Consider the following 14,476-nt stretch of genomic DNA (forward strand, 5'->3'; position numbering starts at 1 on the left):
TTCTATTTTCTTTTCTTTTCTATTCTTTTCTATTCTATTCTATTCTATTCTATTCTATTCTATTCTATTCTATTCTATTCTATTCTATTCTATTCTATTCTATTCTATTCTATTCTATTCTATTCTATTCTATTCTATTCCATTCCATTCCATTCCATTCCATTCCATTCCATTCTTGAGCAGGGGGCTGGACTAGAAGACCTCCAGGGTCTCTTCCAGATTCTACTCTACTCTATTCTATTCAGCTGTGGAACAATTCTGCTGCTCTGAATTGTGGGTGGGACGAGTCGCGGCTTTCCCGGCTCCCCCATCTTCCTTTGGGGCTTCCCTTTCTCGGGGAGGGTCCATCCCGTTCTGGGCTTCCGGTGAAAGCAACCCTGGGTATGGTCACCCCTGCTGGAGCCCCCTCCTCCTCCCCCCCACCCTCCATCAGCCCATCTGCTCCAGCCAGAGAAATCCCAGGCGGTGGCCGGGCTGCCTCGGCCCCACAAAGGCACTGTGGGAACCTTCTTTGCTCCAGCTCCTTAATTGAAAAAAGATTTGTGGCTGCGCTTGGAAAAGAAAGGAGGAGGGGGGAGCGTTTGCTGGAGTTTGCCATAGCGTGCAGCCAAGGATCAAGGCAACATCCAGCTCTTCCTTTGCTTGGGGGGAATGGAGATGGGGACCCCAGAGGCTGGGGGGCTGCAGGCTGGTATCAATTAATCGGCCAGTTGGGAGCAGAGAGAGAGAGAGACATTTGGTCTGCAAGAAAGCCAGATGTGATGCTGTACATCCCACGCTGGTTGCGTTTCCGCCGTCAGGGTGGCTGCGACCACGTTTCTATCTCTCCCCTCCCCCTCTTTCCATTCGCACACAACGGTCTGGATTCGCACCACGGGCTTTCACTCAAAACCTGGCTCACCACCACGCAGTGACGGGATAAAAACGGTGTTAACACCAGTTTGATGGGCGTGGCTTGGTGGGAGTGCTTGGTGCGGACGCATGCAGGGGTGGGATTCACATTTTTTTTTAACAACCGGTTCTGTGGGCATGGCTTAGTTGGTGGGCGTGGCTTGGTGGTCATGTGACCGGCTGGGCGTGGCCAACTCAACATCACTCACATGGAGGCACGCATCTCCTCGCCTGGCCTCTCATGACTGTGGGGATGCTGCAACAGTCGTAAGTGTGAAAAATGGTCATAAGTCACTTTTTTCAGTGCCATTGTAACTTTGAATGGTCACTCCACACAAGTAAAGTACCAGCAAAGGAGGGGGAAAAACTCCAGAGAAGTTCCTGAGACGGAAAGTCTAGTCCTGCCAAGAACATAATAAGGGTTAACGGAGAGGCAGTTTCCGTAAGCAATACCAGAATGTTTCCTTCCTGCCTTCCTTACAGGATTAGCCCAGTAATTTCTTCTAACAACCGGTTCTCCGAACTGCTTAGAATGTTAACAACCGGTTCTAGCAAATAGGTGACAACTGGTAGAATCCCACCCCTGCACACATGTGCTTTGCATGCAAGCAGAGGCTTTCTTACCGACCTTCTCCTGCCCTCTTGCGCTCTTCCTGTGTCTTCAACAGCTGATGCACAGCAACCCACTGTGCCACGTGATGCAACTGGGCATCCAAAGCAGGAAATAACGGTCAGTAATGGAGCCGAGGTGGATGGTCCCAGCAGCTGATGATCTTCGGAGCTGCCGGTTTGGCTGAAATGGGCCGAAGTGGTAGAATCCCACCTCTGTCACCACGGCATTCAAAAATTGAAGGTGCATTTCTCTCTTACTGTGATGGCCTCGCCACATCCAGAGGCCTCCAACTGCCAGGCGCCTTTGAGCCTGGGTGCAAGCGTTGGGTGAACCCAGCTGATTCTGCAGCATCGGAACCCCTGTTGCTAAGTGAGAATCTGGCCTAGACCAGCGGTCTCCCCCACCTTGGCAACTTTAAGGCTGGAGAATTTCAACTGCCAGAATGCTCTCCTCTCCTCTGCCTTCTGCGCATCCGCGCATCAGGCACTGGAGCCAGCTGTTCCTCCTCTTCTTCATCAGGCACCTCCAGACCTGGAGGCTGTTGACTCTCCACCTGAGGGCTGACGGACAGCTCTGTGTGTGTGTGTCTCTCTCTCTCCGTCTCTCTATCATCTCCATTCCCTCTTCTCCCTCAGAGCTCTCAGGTTGCCTTGATGCTGACCCTGACTCCCACACCTCCTCCTCCTCCTCCTCCTCCTCGGATACAGCTGCCAGAGGGGCCGACTGGCCACAACAGGTCATAAGTCCATTTTTTTCAGTACCAAATTCAACCCCCAGCTGGATTCTGGGAGTTGAAGTCCTCCAGCCTTAAAGTTGCCAAGGTTGAAGTCCCCTGGCCTAGACCTACTGTAGGCCACTTGGTGTGAGACGATAGAAGATGATAGAAGGTGTCTTGTCTTAGGCAACATTCATCTTCCAAGGGATGCCTAAAATAAGCAGTTAAATCTCTACAAAGTTTTCCATACAAAGTTTATTCATTGGATCACCAGGCATGCTCGAGGTATAACTCACAGTTATGTCGAGATTCATCTAGTGTCCAAATCTTTGCATCATTGACTTCATAGTGTGAAAATACAGTTATCTTCATCCCATAACGATGGAGCAAAGCAGCATGATTCTGCTGGGGTCCAAGCAAGAATAATGGAACCCCCCCAACCCAACCAAGGGTCAATTCAGTGACCAATCAGGATTACAGATGTGACCACATGACATGAACTACATTTCCCATGAGGCATTCCCTTAAGGGGGACAGCTCCCAATTCCCAATTAACTATATGCTGTCTGGACAGCACAGAAGGGCTTATCTAGTTTTGCTTAGAAAAACCAGCAGGACTAGCAGCTTGGGAAGATAGCTAATGCTTCCAGCCCTACTGGAAGACTGCTATCATGTCACCCCTAGTCCTTCTTTGCTCTAGAGCAAGGCTCTCCAACCTTGGCCAAGACTTTATGATTTGTGGACTTCAACTCTCAGAATTCCTCAGCCAGCAAAGCTGGGAGTTGAAGTCCACAAGGCTTAAAGTTGCTCTAGACTAGCCATACCCAGTTCCTGCAACCGTTCTTCATACTTTTTCGTCTCCAAAATCTTTACTTTTTAATCATCCTAGTTGCTCTTCTCCTCAAAGGAAGGCAGAGCTGTGTTCGACTGGCCATGTTCAGTCAAAATCTTTTTGGGGGGGCAAAGGGAACGTAAGTGTGGCCTCTATCTTTTTCTGGCTCTCCCTCCCTGCATTGAAGCTGAGCCATCCTGGCTGCCGGATCCTCACACTGTTTTAATATGGTTTTGTTTTTTTTCAAGAATGGCATTTCCGTTTTCCTGTCTTTTGGAGAAGTGGCTGAAAACAGCCCACAGCAGAGCCCTGAGTTCGGTTTTGCTTTCTCTGAACTCCAAGTAAACTATGCCTCTCACGCGTGTCTGTTTTTTATATTTCTCGGGGCAATTGATTTTTCCAGCCTCGCGATTCCCCTCCTTTCTCCTCCTTGGGGTCACATCAGTGCCCAGAACAGCAGCCTGCAAAGGCTACCCAGGAAGTGTGTCACTTTGTGTTGGCATTCGCAGCACATGCTATAAACGATCCCAAAACAGATGGTCAACATGAATTAAGACGGAAGAAGAAGCAAAGGAAGAGGAATTCATGCAATACACTCAGCTACGCTGAGATGGGGTTGGGTGGCCCTTGGTTTCTTTGTGGTGGAAATCCAGCCTTTTTCATTGTATGTTGTGGGAACTAGGCCATTGCTTTAACCCAGAAGCATCTAGTTAGTTGAGCCCTTCCTCTTTTCTTTCTTTCTTTCTTTCTTTCTTTCTTTCTTTCTTTCTTTCTTTCTTTCTTTCTTTCTTTCTTTCCTTCCTTCCTTCCTTCCTTCCTTCCTTCCTTCCTTCCTTCCTTCCTTCCTTCCTTCCTTCCTTCCTTCCTTCCCTTCCTTCCTTCCTTCTCAGTGCAAAAGCCTGGTCTTTCTTTCTTTCTTTCTTTCTTTCTTTCTTTCTTTCTTTCTTTCTTTCTTTCTTTCTTTCTTTCTTTCTTTCTTTCTTTCTTTCTTTCTTTCTTTCTTTTTCTTTCTTTCTTTCTTTCTTTCTTCCTTCCTTCCTTCCTTCCCTTCCTTCCTTCCTTCCTTCCTCCTTCCTTCCTGCCATTCCTCCCTCCCTTCCTTTTTACATGGCCGCCCATATCATTTACATGACTCTGAGCAGCTTACAGTGCAACGGATAAAAATGCATTTAGCCCAAAACACCAAACTCCCAGCAGACAGGACTCATACAAAGCCCCCCTTTTTTCGACACTGGTTGATCTCAGAGGTTTTCTTCCCCAAATTCCAGCCCCACTTAGGCCAGTAGGGAAGAGGGAGGAGGAGGAAGGGGAGGGGAGGGGATGGAGGCTGGCGCTTTAGAAGGACGGGTGAAAATATGTGCAGAGCAAAGGTTGAAGGACAGGAAGCAAGCAAGGATGACCATTGTAAAATCCTGCGGATGAGCTATTTTAACGATAGCTAATTTGGGAGCCTCAGATAATGGGGACAATTGGTGGGTTCTTGCCCCCCCACCAACCCCCATCCCCAACTCTGGAACAATATGCCATCCTGGTTGTTCTTCTCCTGCAAAACGTCGCTTCTGCCCCACCCAGGCCACGAGAGAGGAGGGGGCTTCAAGCCGCCATTAGCTGTTTTCTCCACGGAGATCCTCTGTCACGGCTGTCCCAAAGGTGCTTCTTTTTTTCTTCTCAAGAGGCCAGTAGACTTTCCCGGTTTTTCTCTGAAGACATTTCGCTTCTCATCCAAGAAACTTCTTCAGTTCTTTTTTTTTTTTACCAAAAAGTTTATTTTTTATTTTTATCTTTTACAAACATCTCTTTTGGTGAACAGTGTGATTCCAGGTTTTTACATTTCCATACCAAACATGATCATAATTACATATCTATCTTACACATTCAGTTTCTGATCATATCATTACATTTCCCATTTTCTATAAATTTTCACAAATATTCTTATGTTTTTACATCATTCAGTTTACTCATATTAAAAGTTTACCATTTTAGTTATCACCCAAGTACTACATATCACATGTACATTTTAGGTTAGATTCCACATGGTATTCTTTTCTTTATTCTAAAACATTTATTTTTTCTAATACTTTAATACTTTTCAGCTAATTGTAGAAACTGATATTTGTCTTTTTATTACAATTCTCACAGTTCATTTTAACTATATTTTTAATTTCATTTCATGTACTTGACATTCTTAGATTAGTCCCATCTTTACATATATTCCACTTCATTTAACAATGATTCTTAAAAAAAATAATCATAGAATATAAACCGCTTCTCATCCAAGAAACTTCAGCTCCGACAGGTTCATTCCCCACTATCCTGTCAGAGCTGAAGAAGCTTCTTGAGTGAGAAGCGAAACGTCTTCAAAGAGAAACCAGGAAAGTCCAGTTGCTTCTTGAAAAAAAAAGCACTTTTGGGACATCAGCTGTTCTGTTCCCCCCGTTTCCATTTTTCCAGTGAGGGGGTTGCTGATCCTATCCACTATGTGATCTGCCTGGATCTGCCCTTTGACACCTAAGGATGGCATCGCCATGCCCCTCAGCTGCTGGTCACTTCATGCCCCGTGTCTGCAAGGGATGGTCAAGAGGGTGGCATCAATGTTCCCAACGCATATCTATCAGCTCTTGCCACTGTGTCCATCTTGATTATATTTTGTAAGCAGGCTCTCTGTGTTTGTACATTTCTGTACTCTGGAAAGAGGGCAGAGAAGAGCAACCAAGAATATAAGCTAAAACCTATGAAGAACGGTTGCAGGAACTCTGGGCATGTCTAGTGAAGAGAAGGACCAGGGGAGACAGGAGAGCAGCCTTCCAATACTAGCCTTCCAATACTACCCGGAAAAGCTCACCGGAAGCACTTTTTACCAAAAAGATGGCGGCGCCCAGCAACCAGCGGCCCGGTGTAAGAGTTGTTCCGCGGACCGGTATCGGTCTGCGGACCGGCGGTTGGGGACCCCTGGTGTAGGGTGTCCTGCTTGGGCAGGGGTTGGACTGCATGACCTCCAAGGTCCCTTCCAACTCTGTTATTTTATTATTCTGTGTGTGTGTGAGAGACAGACAGACAGACGGACAGAGACAGAGAGAGAGAGCTGGAGGTCATCTAGTCCAACCCCCTGCCCAAGCAGGAGACGCTACACCATTTCTGACAGATGGCAGTCCAGTCTCTTCTTGAAAGCCTCCAGGGATGAAGCTCCCACAACTTCTGAAGGCAACTTTTGTTCCATGGGTTGATTATTCTCCCTGTCAGAAAATTCCTCCTTATTTCCAGGAAGGGAGGGAGTAATTTATTAATTGGATGACTTCATGAAATTCCAAGCCCCCGTTTCATCTGGCCTCTCTCTTCCATCCCACTTTGGGGAGACCCATGGGTGGTCGCTTCTTCCTCCAGCTGCTAATGTTCAGCCAGGGTCAGAGAATCCGCCCACCGGTTTCCCTTGTCGCGCACACTGAAAGGGGCAAGGGCTGACACCCCAGGCGGGATATTTATGCTGGCCAACCTTTCTCAAGTCCCGGAGAAGAGCGTGTCATGGGAAGCCCTTACATTTGTTTTTACCGACGTTTTCAAAAGCCGTCTTTGGATGTTGGTCAGCCGACTGCCTAAAAATACACACACACCCACACACACACACACTCCGGGTGAGGAACTCATGCTGTTGCTGCTGCCCTTGTGGTTAATGTAGCTACTGTATTTGGGGAAGCACATTAAGAGACTACAGTGAATCCCTCTGTCTTAATCATGTTTTTTTTTTGTTTTTTTTAAAAAAGATAAGAACCAATTTTCCCACTCCCAAGTTATTTTCCGACTGAATTCCTATTCTTGATCACCTTGGCTATCCGGATTCCTTATTCTTTATTTACAAACCGTTGCAAACTGAACATTCCTTGCAGCGGTGGGATTCAACATTTTTTTTTACTACCGGTTCTGTGTGTGTGGCTTGGTGGGTGTGGCTTGTTGGCCTTGCAGGGGAAGGATATTGCAAAATCCCATTCCCTCCCCACCTCCCTAACCTGCTTTCCAGCTCTGTTCTCCTGTGCAGGGCAACCAAAGGAGATCCAGCCGATCAGCTGGGACTCAATGGGAGGCAGAGAATAGATGGGGTTGGCTGGGCCAGTCAGAGGTGGCATTGGCTGGTTCTCCCAACTACTCAAAATTTCAGCTACTGGTTCTCCAGAACCGGCCCGAACCGCCTGAATACCCACCTCTATTTACAGCCCTCTCTAAGTGGTTTACAGAGTCAGCGTATTGCCCCCAACACTGACAAAATAACAGAGTTGGAAGGGACCTTGGAGCTCATTTAGTCCAACCCCTCCCCACCCAAGCAGGAGACCCTACGCCATTTCTGTCTAGGGGTTCTCCAATCTCTTCTGGAAAGCTTCCAGTGATGAAGCTCCCATAACTTCTGCAGGGCTTCTTTGCCCTCCCCCCCCCCAAATAAATGCAAAATACACCCCGCCCCCAGTCTATTGCTCTCAGCCTGATATGCTGTCACAGGATTATTTGACAGAAGATAGAGCAAGACAGCAACGCCAGTGAACGAAAACGGGATGTTTTTCGGTGTGCAAGTTGCCCAGCACTTTTAAGAGCCTCTAAAAAGAAAAAGAAGAAAAAAGCACAACAATAACAGAGCTGCCACACAGTCTGGGCTGGGCTGGGGAACAAAGGCTGCCTGTTTCCTCGGATGGCCTTGGCATTCTTGGAAGAGCAGGTGCAGCTCGGTCTCACCCCGGGGAAGAATTCTGCCCCCACCCCCCACCCCACTCCCAGCAGCTCCCTCAGAAGCCAAAACCCCTTGGCTGCCATCCAGGAGAGCTCCAGAAAGAGTCAGATGGGTTGGCCAAGCGGAGTCTTTTCTCTGCACGATTGACCGCTGTGGTGGCCTCTCCGTGAATGAGTCCTCCTGGAAAAGGGGTCCAGGCCGCCCTTCAGCCTGGAAGGACGGAGCTTCTAGGTCCTATCATATCACAAGGCCTAAAATGGACACCTAACATCAAAAACGTCATCAAAAAAGCACAACAAAGAATGTTCTTTCGGCGCCAACTCAGGAAGCTCAAACGGCCCAAGGAGCTGCCGATCCAGTTCTACAGAGGAATGATGGAGTCTGTCATCTGCACCTCCATCACTGTCTGATTCGGTTCTGCAACCCAACAGGACAGACCCAGACTTCAGAGGATAATTAGGACTGCAGAAAAAACAATGGCTACCAACCTGCCTTCCATGGAGGACCTGTATCCTGCACCCTGAGTCAAAAAGAGGGCTGTGAAAATATCTACAGACCCCTCACATCCCGGACATTAAACTGTTTCAACTCCTACCCTCAAAATGACACTATAGAGCCCTGCAAACCAGAACAACTAGACACAAGGAGAGTTTTTTCCCAAACACCATCACTCTGCTAAACAAATAATTCCCTCAACACTCTCCAACTATTTACAAAGTCTGCACTACTATTAATCTTCTCATCACTCCTTATCGCCCATCCCCTCCCACTTGTGACTATATGGCTATAACTCTGTTGTTTGTATCCTTACGATTTATATTGACTGTTTCCTAGTAGGATTTGATTGCTTATTGTACCCTATGACTATTATTAAGTGTTGTACCTTATGATTCTTGACTCTTGACAAATGTATCTTTTCTTTTATGTGCACTGAGAGCATTTGCACCAAAGACAAATTCCTCGTGTGTCCAATTACACTTGGCCAATAAAGAATTCTATTTCTATTCTATTCTATTCTATTCTATTCTATTCTATTCTATTCTATTCTATTCTATTCTATTCTATTCTATTCTATTCTATCTCTACCTACCAGGTGGGCAGCTGAGTTTCCACCAGCACGATGGCCTTTTGCTCTGCAGATGCTACAAGCTCAGCCTTTGCTCAGCTTGGCCAGTAAAATGCGGTGGCTGAGGGATTGGCCTGATGGTTGGAGGAAGCTCTTCAGTTTTATGATGGAAGGGTATATTGTTTCTGATCTAAAAATGAATGGAATAGAATGGAAGAGCTTGAAGGGACCTTGGAGGTCTTCTAGTTCAGCCCCCTGCCCAAGCAGGAGAACTTACCCTTTTTCAGTTAAGTGACTGTCTAGAAATATTGATGCTATTGAACTTTGGGATTGGAGAAGACAAGCCAAAACAGACAGATGAAACCCCTCAAACCAGTGAGGCAACGACCAGACTCAAATCTGCTCAGAAAACCACATTATGAAAACCCAGCTTTGGATTTAACCTGGAAATAAGGAGGAAACTTTCTGACAGTGAGAACAATCAACCCGTGGAACAGAAGTTGCCTTCAGAAGTTGTGGGAACTTCATCCCTGGAGGTTTTCAGGAAGAGGCTGGACTCCCAGAAATGGAGTAGGATCTCCTGCTTGGGCAGGGGGTTGGACTAGATGACCCTTCCAACTCTAATTATCTGTTCTCTGTTAAAGCTGAAGGGAACAATCCTGTTTGGATAACCTTCCTCAGATTCCACCATCCTGCACAGTGTCAGCTGCAGACAACGTGGGACGAGGAGCAATGAATGTGATCCAGGAGACCAGGGGGAAGAAAGGATGGTGGCCCAGCATTGCCCCTAGAGAAAACGGTGGGGAACTCAACCACACCTGGAGATCCCAGGTTCTGAGAGGAATGCAACCAGATCCAGGTCACCCCTCTGCTTTGTCTAAGGAGAGTTTCTTAACTTGAGCCCCTTGAAGTTATGTGAACTTCCAGAATTTCCCTGCCAGTTGGGAGTTTGAAGCCCACACATGTTTAAGAGGCCAAGGTTGAGAAATGCGACCTTGGTGAGCTACCCTCCCCATTGGGAGCCTTAAAGCCCAATGAGAGTCTTGAAGTCACTGTCTTTCCTGGTCATCAGTTTTCATGGCCTGTGACAACTTGTATTAGGGGCTGGCAAGGTGGCATCCCTTCAAAAGTCATTCTGAACCTTGGCAGCTGGTTGGAGACTTCTGGGAATTGATGCCCACCTATCAACCCATGGAAGAGAAGTTGCCTTCAGAAGTTGTGGGAGCTTCATCCCTGAAAGCTTTCAAGAAGAGGCTGGGCTGCCATCTGTCAGAAATGGTGTAGGGTCTCCTGCTTGGGTGGGGGGAGGGGTTGGACTAGATCAGAGTGGTATTCTGCAGGCCACTACTCAGACCACTCAATGAATGGTCGTAGTTTGAGGATTACTTGTTCTGCCGCGGTCTTGTTCCTTGGGTCAGGGCAGAAGCTCAGGGGCAGTGGTGGGATCCAGCCGGTTCACACCCGTTTGGAAGAATCTGTTGTTATTTTTCTGAGCAGTTTGGTGAACTGGTTGTTGGAAGAAATAATTAGGGCAGAAGAACTGGTTGTTAAATTATTTGAATCCCACCACTGCTCACAGGCTGCAGCCCACCAGCACAGGGGTACCCAACCTTGGCAACTTGAAGACTTGTAGACTTCAGCTCCCAGAATTCCTCAGCCTGAGGAATTCTGGGAGTTGAAGTCCACAAGTCTTCAAGTTGCCAAGTTTGGAGACTTCTGCACCAGCATTTCAGGCTGTGTTTTTATCCTCTTTGGAAAAAACAACAACAACAACAACTAATTGCAGCCCAAAACAGAGCGTTTTGTGGGAGAAGAAGGCAGCCTTGGTGGGAATAAGCAGGTCAGGGCGAGTTTTGGCAGCCGTGTCGGAAATGGGTTTTGTTGCTCCAGGAGAGGAAGGTGACCAAAACGGAACAGTTGTGCACTCATGACACAAAGATAACGCTGCTGTATTATCTCTGTTACACCACAGACAAAGTTGTGATTGTGAGCTTAGCCTGACAGCATCTCAAAAGATCTCTGGAGTGTTGGACAGCATCCACCAGGAAACATGCGCCAGAGGCCGGACGGGCTGTCCTGTTTTTCATGGGAGGGTGTAAACGAAGGCCCCCCTTTTTTTTCCTCCTTAGTGCTGCAGCTCTGTCCTTGTGCTAATTATAAAGCCACATCTGGTCAGGATGGGCCAGTGGGAAGAGATTTTGGAGATCTCTAAACACCGTTTCATTCTCCACCCGTGATGGAGGATCTTCTTTTTTCAGGAAAAAACAGCTGAATCCAGCCCTTGCTTATCAACAGAGACCAAGTGGAGCAAGTGGACAGTTTTAAGTTTCTGGGTGTTACCTTAAAAGAGGACCTGACCTGGGTGCCCTGTCCTGGTCAAAAGGGCTCAGCAGAGATTATACTACCTGAGGCTTCTCAGAAAGCAACAACTGAATGGAAAACTGCTGCACTAGAGAGAGTATTTTAACTTACTGCACCTCTGTATGGTTTGCCAATTGCACAGAGGCAGATAAGTCAGCGCTCCAGAGGGTGAACATCATTGCCTAGGGGATCATTGGTTGCCCTCTCCCCTCTTTGGAAGAGCTTTAGAGCTCCTGCTGCCTTAAGAAAGTTCAAAACATCCTCAAAGATCCATCTCATCCTGGGCACCCTTTTTTTTAAACTATTACCATCTGGCAGACGGTACAGGATAATAAAACAAGGACAAATAAGCTGAAAAACAGCTTCTATCCCAGGGCAGGAATTCTACTGGATTCTACTGTACAGGACAATATTATTGCAATATCGGGGGTTTTCCATTCAATTGCATAGAATGTGAAGGATGTGTGTTAGTGTTTATTTTCATGGTCATAATGTACACTGAAGATGGCGTATAATTTTATTGTACGAGGGGCAATGACAATAAAGTAAACTAAGTAAGTAACTACATAAGTTCACCTGCCTCATCATCATGGTTTTAAGAACCCCACCAGCATCAGGGGAAGCCCAAAGGAAGCACTTTCAGGCTTAGTAAACTAAACTAAACTAAACTAAACTAAACTAAACTAAACTAAACTAAACTAAACTAAACTAAACTTTTAATCTTTCCAAGCACCACTTATATTAGTTTGTATCTGAAGGCCCCTCTTGACTTTGCAAAGCCCACCATGGCTGACATTCTCACATCTGGCAAAGAGTTCCTGCATCATGGAGGAATTTGCAATTTGGAGGAATGCAACTTCCCACCGTGAGACTTTTGACCAGGGATGTCTGTAGAGATTCTCAGTCCTCCAGATCATGGGTGTTCCAAAGGTGTTTTTTTTCCAAGAGGCAACTGGACTTTCTTGGAGTTGTTGTTGTTGTTTTCTTTGAAGAATCATCCAGGAAGCTTCTCCAGTTCTGGCTGGATGGTTGGGAATAGAGCGGTTTATATTCTTTGCAGACAGCTGGTCAGTTGCATCCTTTTAGAAGCTTCTTGAATGAGAAGTGAAACGTCTTCAAAAGAAAAACAAAGAAAATCTAGTTGCCTCTTGAAAAAAAAAGCACCTTTGGGACAACCATGACCTGGATGACCGAGAATCTCTACAGACTTTTAGCTATACAATTTGGGATGAAGACCCTTGGAATGGGGCCATTTTCACCACTCAGGTGTCCCTGAGGACACAGATAAACTTCCAAGTGGCCTCAATGACCTTCTAAAAGGATGCAAATGACCTGCAAGGAATATAAATCCTTCCATTCCTCACCCTCCTGTAGAGACTTTTACCTATACAATTTGGGATGAACCCCCTTGGAATGGTGTGGGAAGAGGAATGGATTCCCAGAGAAAAGAAAAGAAAAATTGCAGACTACAGGAACCGGGAGCACTACTCAGGTGACCTTGAGGACACAGATAAACCTCCAAGTGCTTCAAGGGCCCTCTAAATAGACTGGGGATTATTGGTTTTGTAGGTCAAGATAACTGGTGTCCCAGCTGTTATACAGCTCCTTGCTGATGTAAGATTTTTATGACCTTAAGAACATGGAGTGCCACCCCATAGTTTTGTAAAGACATTTAATAATGGACAAGATTATTTCCTAAACAACTAATTCATACAACACTGTTCTACTATTTACTAAGTCTGCCTTACTATCACTTTTAATCTTCTCATCATTCCTTATCATCCATCCACTCCCACGTGTGACTGCATGACTGTAACTTTGTCGCTTGTATCCTTACGATTTATACTGACTGTTTCCTAGTATGATTTGATTGCTTATTTGTATCCTGTGACTATCATTAAGTGTTGGACCTTATGATTCTTGACGAATTTATCTTTTATTTTTATGCACACTGGGAACATACGCACCAAGACAAATGCCTTGTGTGTCTAATCACACTTGGCCAATAAAGAATTCATTCATTCATGCAAGTTATTTGTTTTAGAGACTGAGGGCGGACAGAGGTTTTTGCAGGCCTCTCAAACTGAGCTAGTCGAAGAGCTCCAGTGACTGGCGTTGATTTTATCTGGGGGTCAGAAATGACCTTAAGTGAATCTGGCTTCCCCAATTGGTTTACCTTATCAAAAGGAGATCTAGGGACAAGGCAACAGTCATAAGTATGAAGCAGTTGCCAAGCATCTGAATTTTGATCACATGACCATGGGGCTGGTCCAAAGGTCGTAAATGTGAAAATGGCCATAAGTCATTTTTTTCAGTGCCATTGTAACTTTGAACAGACATAAATGAACTGTTGTAAGTCGAGGAGTAATTGTACTTCTGGTTTTCAGCAAAACTAACTCCATAGCAAACCACTGGATCACGATGTTTGATTAATAACAACCACAAAAAAGGTGGTAAAATGAAGGGTTGGATTCAAATTTCTTAACAACCGGTTCTGTGGGCGTGGCCTAATTTATGGGTGTGGCTTGGTGGTCATGTGACTGGCTGGGCATGGCTTGCATGTAAATGTTATAAATATTTATGTAAATATTGGTTTTTTTATTTAAAAAAAGAGCAACTTTTACCTCAAATCAGGCAAAGCGGGTAGGCCGATTGAGGCTCACGAAATCACAGATTCACTCAGAGATCTACCTTTCTGCCATCTGCTACCTGAGTCCGCACTGAAAAATAGAAGCTTCAGTCCTAAGGAAGGTTCAGCTCTGCTTTTAGATTAGCTAGAAAGCAAGAAATCCAACAATTTCCTGCTTTCTAGCTAATCTAAATCTCCCAGCACAGCAGAACAGCTGATGGTCGGGGGGAAAAAAGGAAAAATAGCAATTTACCAAAGGCAGGCAAGTTTTGATGGTGTGCATGCCAGGTAAGGAGTGAATGGGTGGGGAGGGGAGGGGAGGGGCCAGCCAGTAGTGCAATTTGCTGGTTAGGGTTAGAAACTGTGCAGAATCATAACAACCAGTTCTATAGAAGCGGTCCGACCAGGTAGAATCCCACCCCTGTGTGAAATCCAGGTGAGACCAGAAGGGTGGAGGTGGGTGTGGCCAGTCCAGCTGGACTTGGCTGAGCTGGGCCTCAAACTCAAGGTAAGGATGCCCCGCCTACCTCCCACCAAGGGCTGCCCAAGCATGCCGAGGCTGAGCTCCATAGAGTGGGGAAGCTCAGACTAAAATAGGCTTTAGCATGGTTCGGTTGAGCTTCAATAGGTTTGGGGTTCCACGATTGTAGCCTGTGTT

The sequence above is a fragment of the Notechis scutatus genome, chromosome 15, assembly GCF_049901735.1.
Source record: "Notechis scutatus isolate UNSWTSFEM ecotype Mainland chromosome 15, rNotScu1.2, whole genome shotgun sequence".
In the NCBI taxonomy this organism is placed as follows: Eukaryota; Metazoa; Chordata; class Lepidosauria; order Squamata; family Elapidae; genus Notechis; species Notechis scutatus.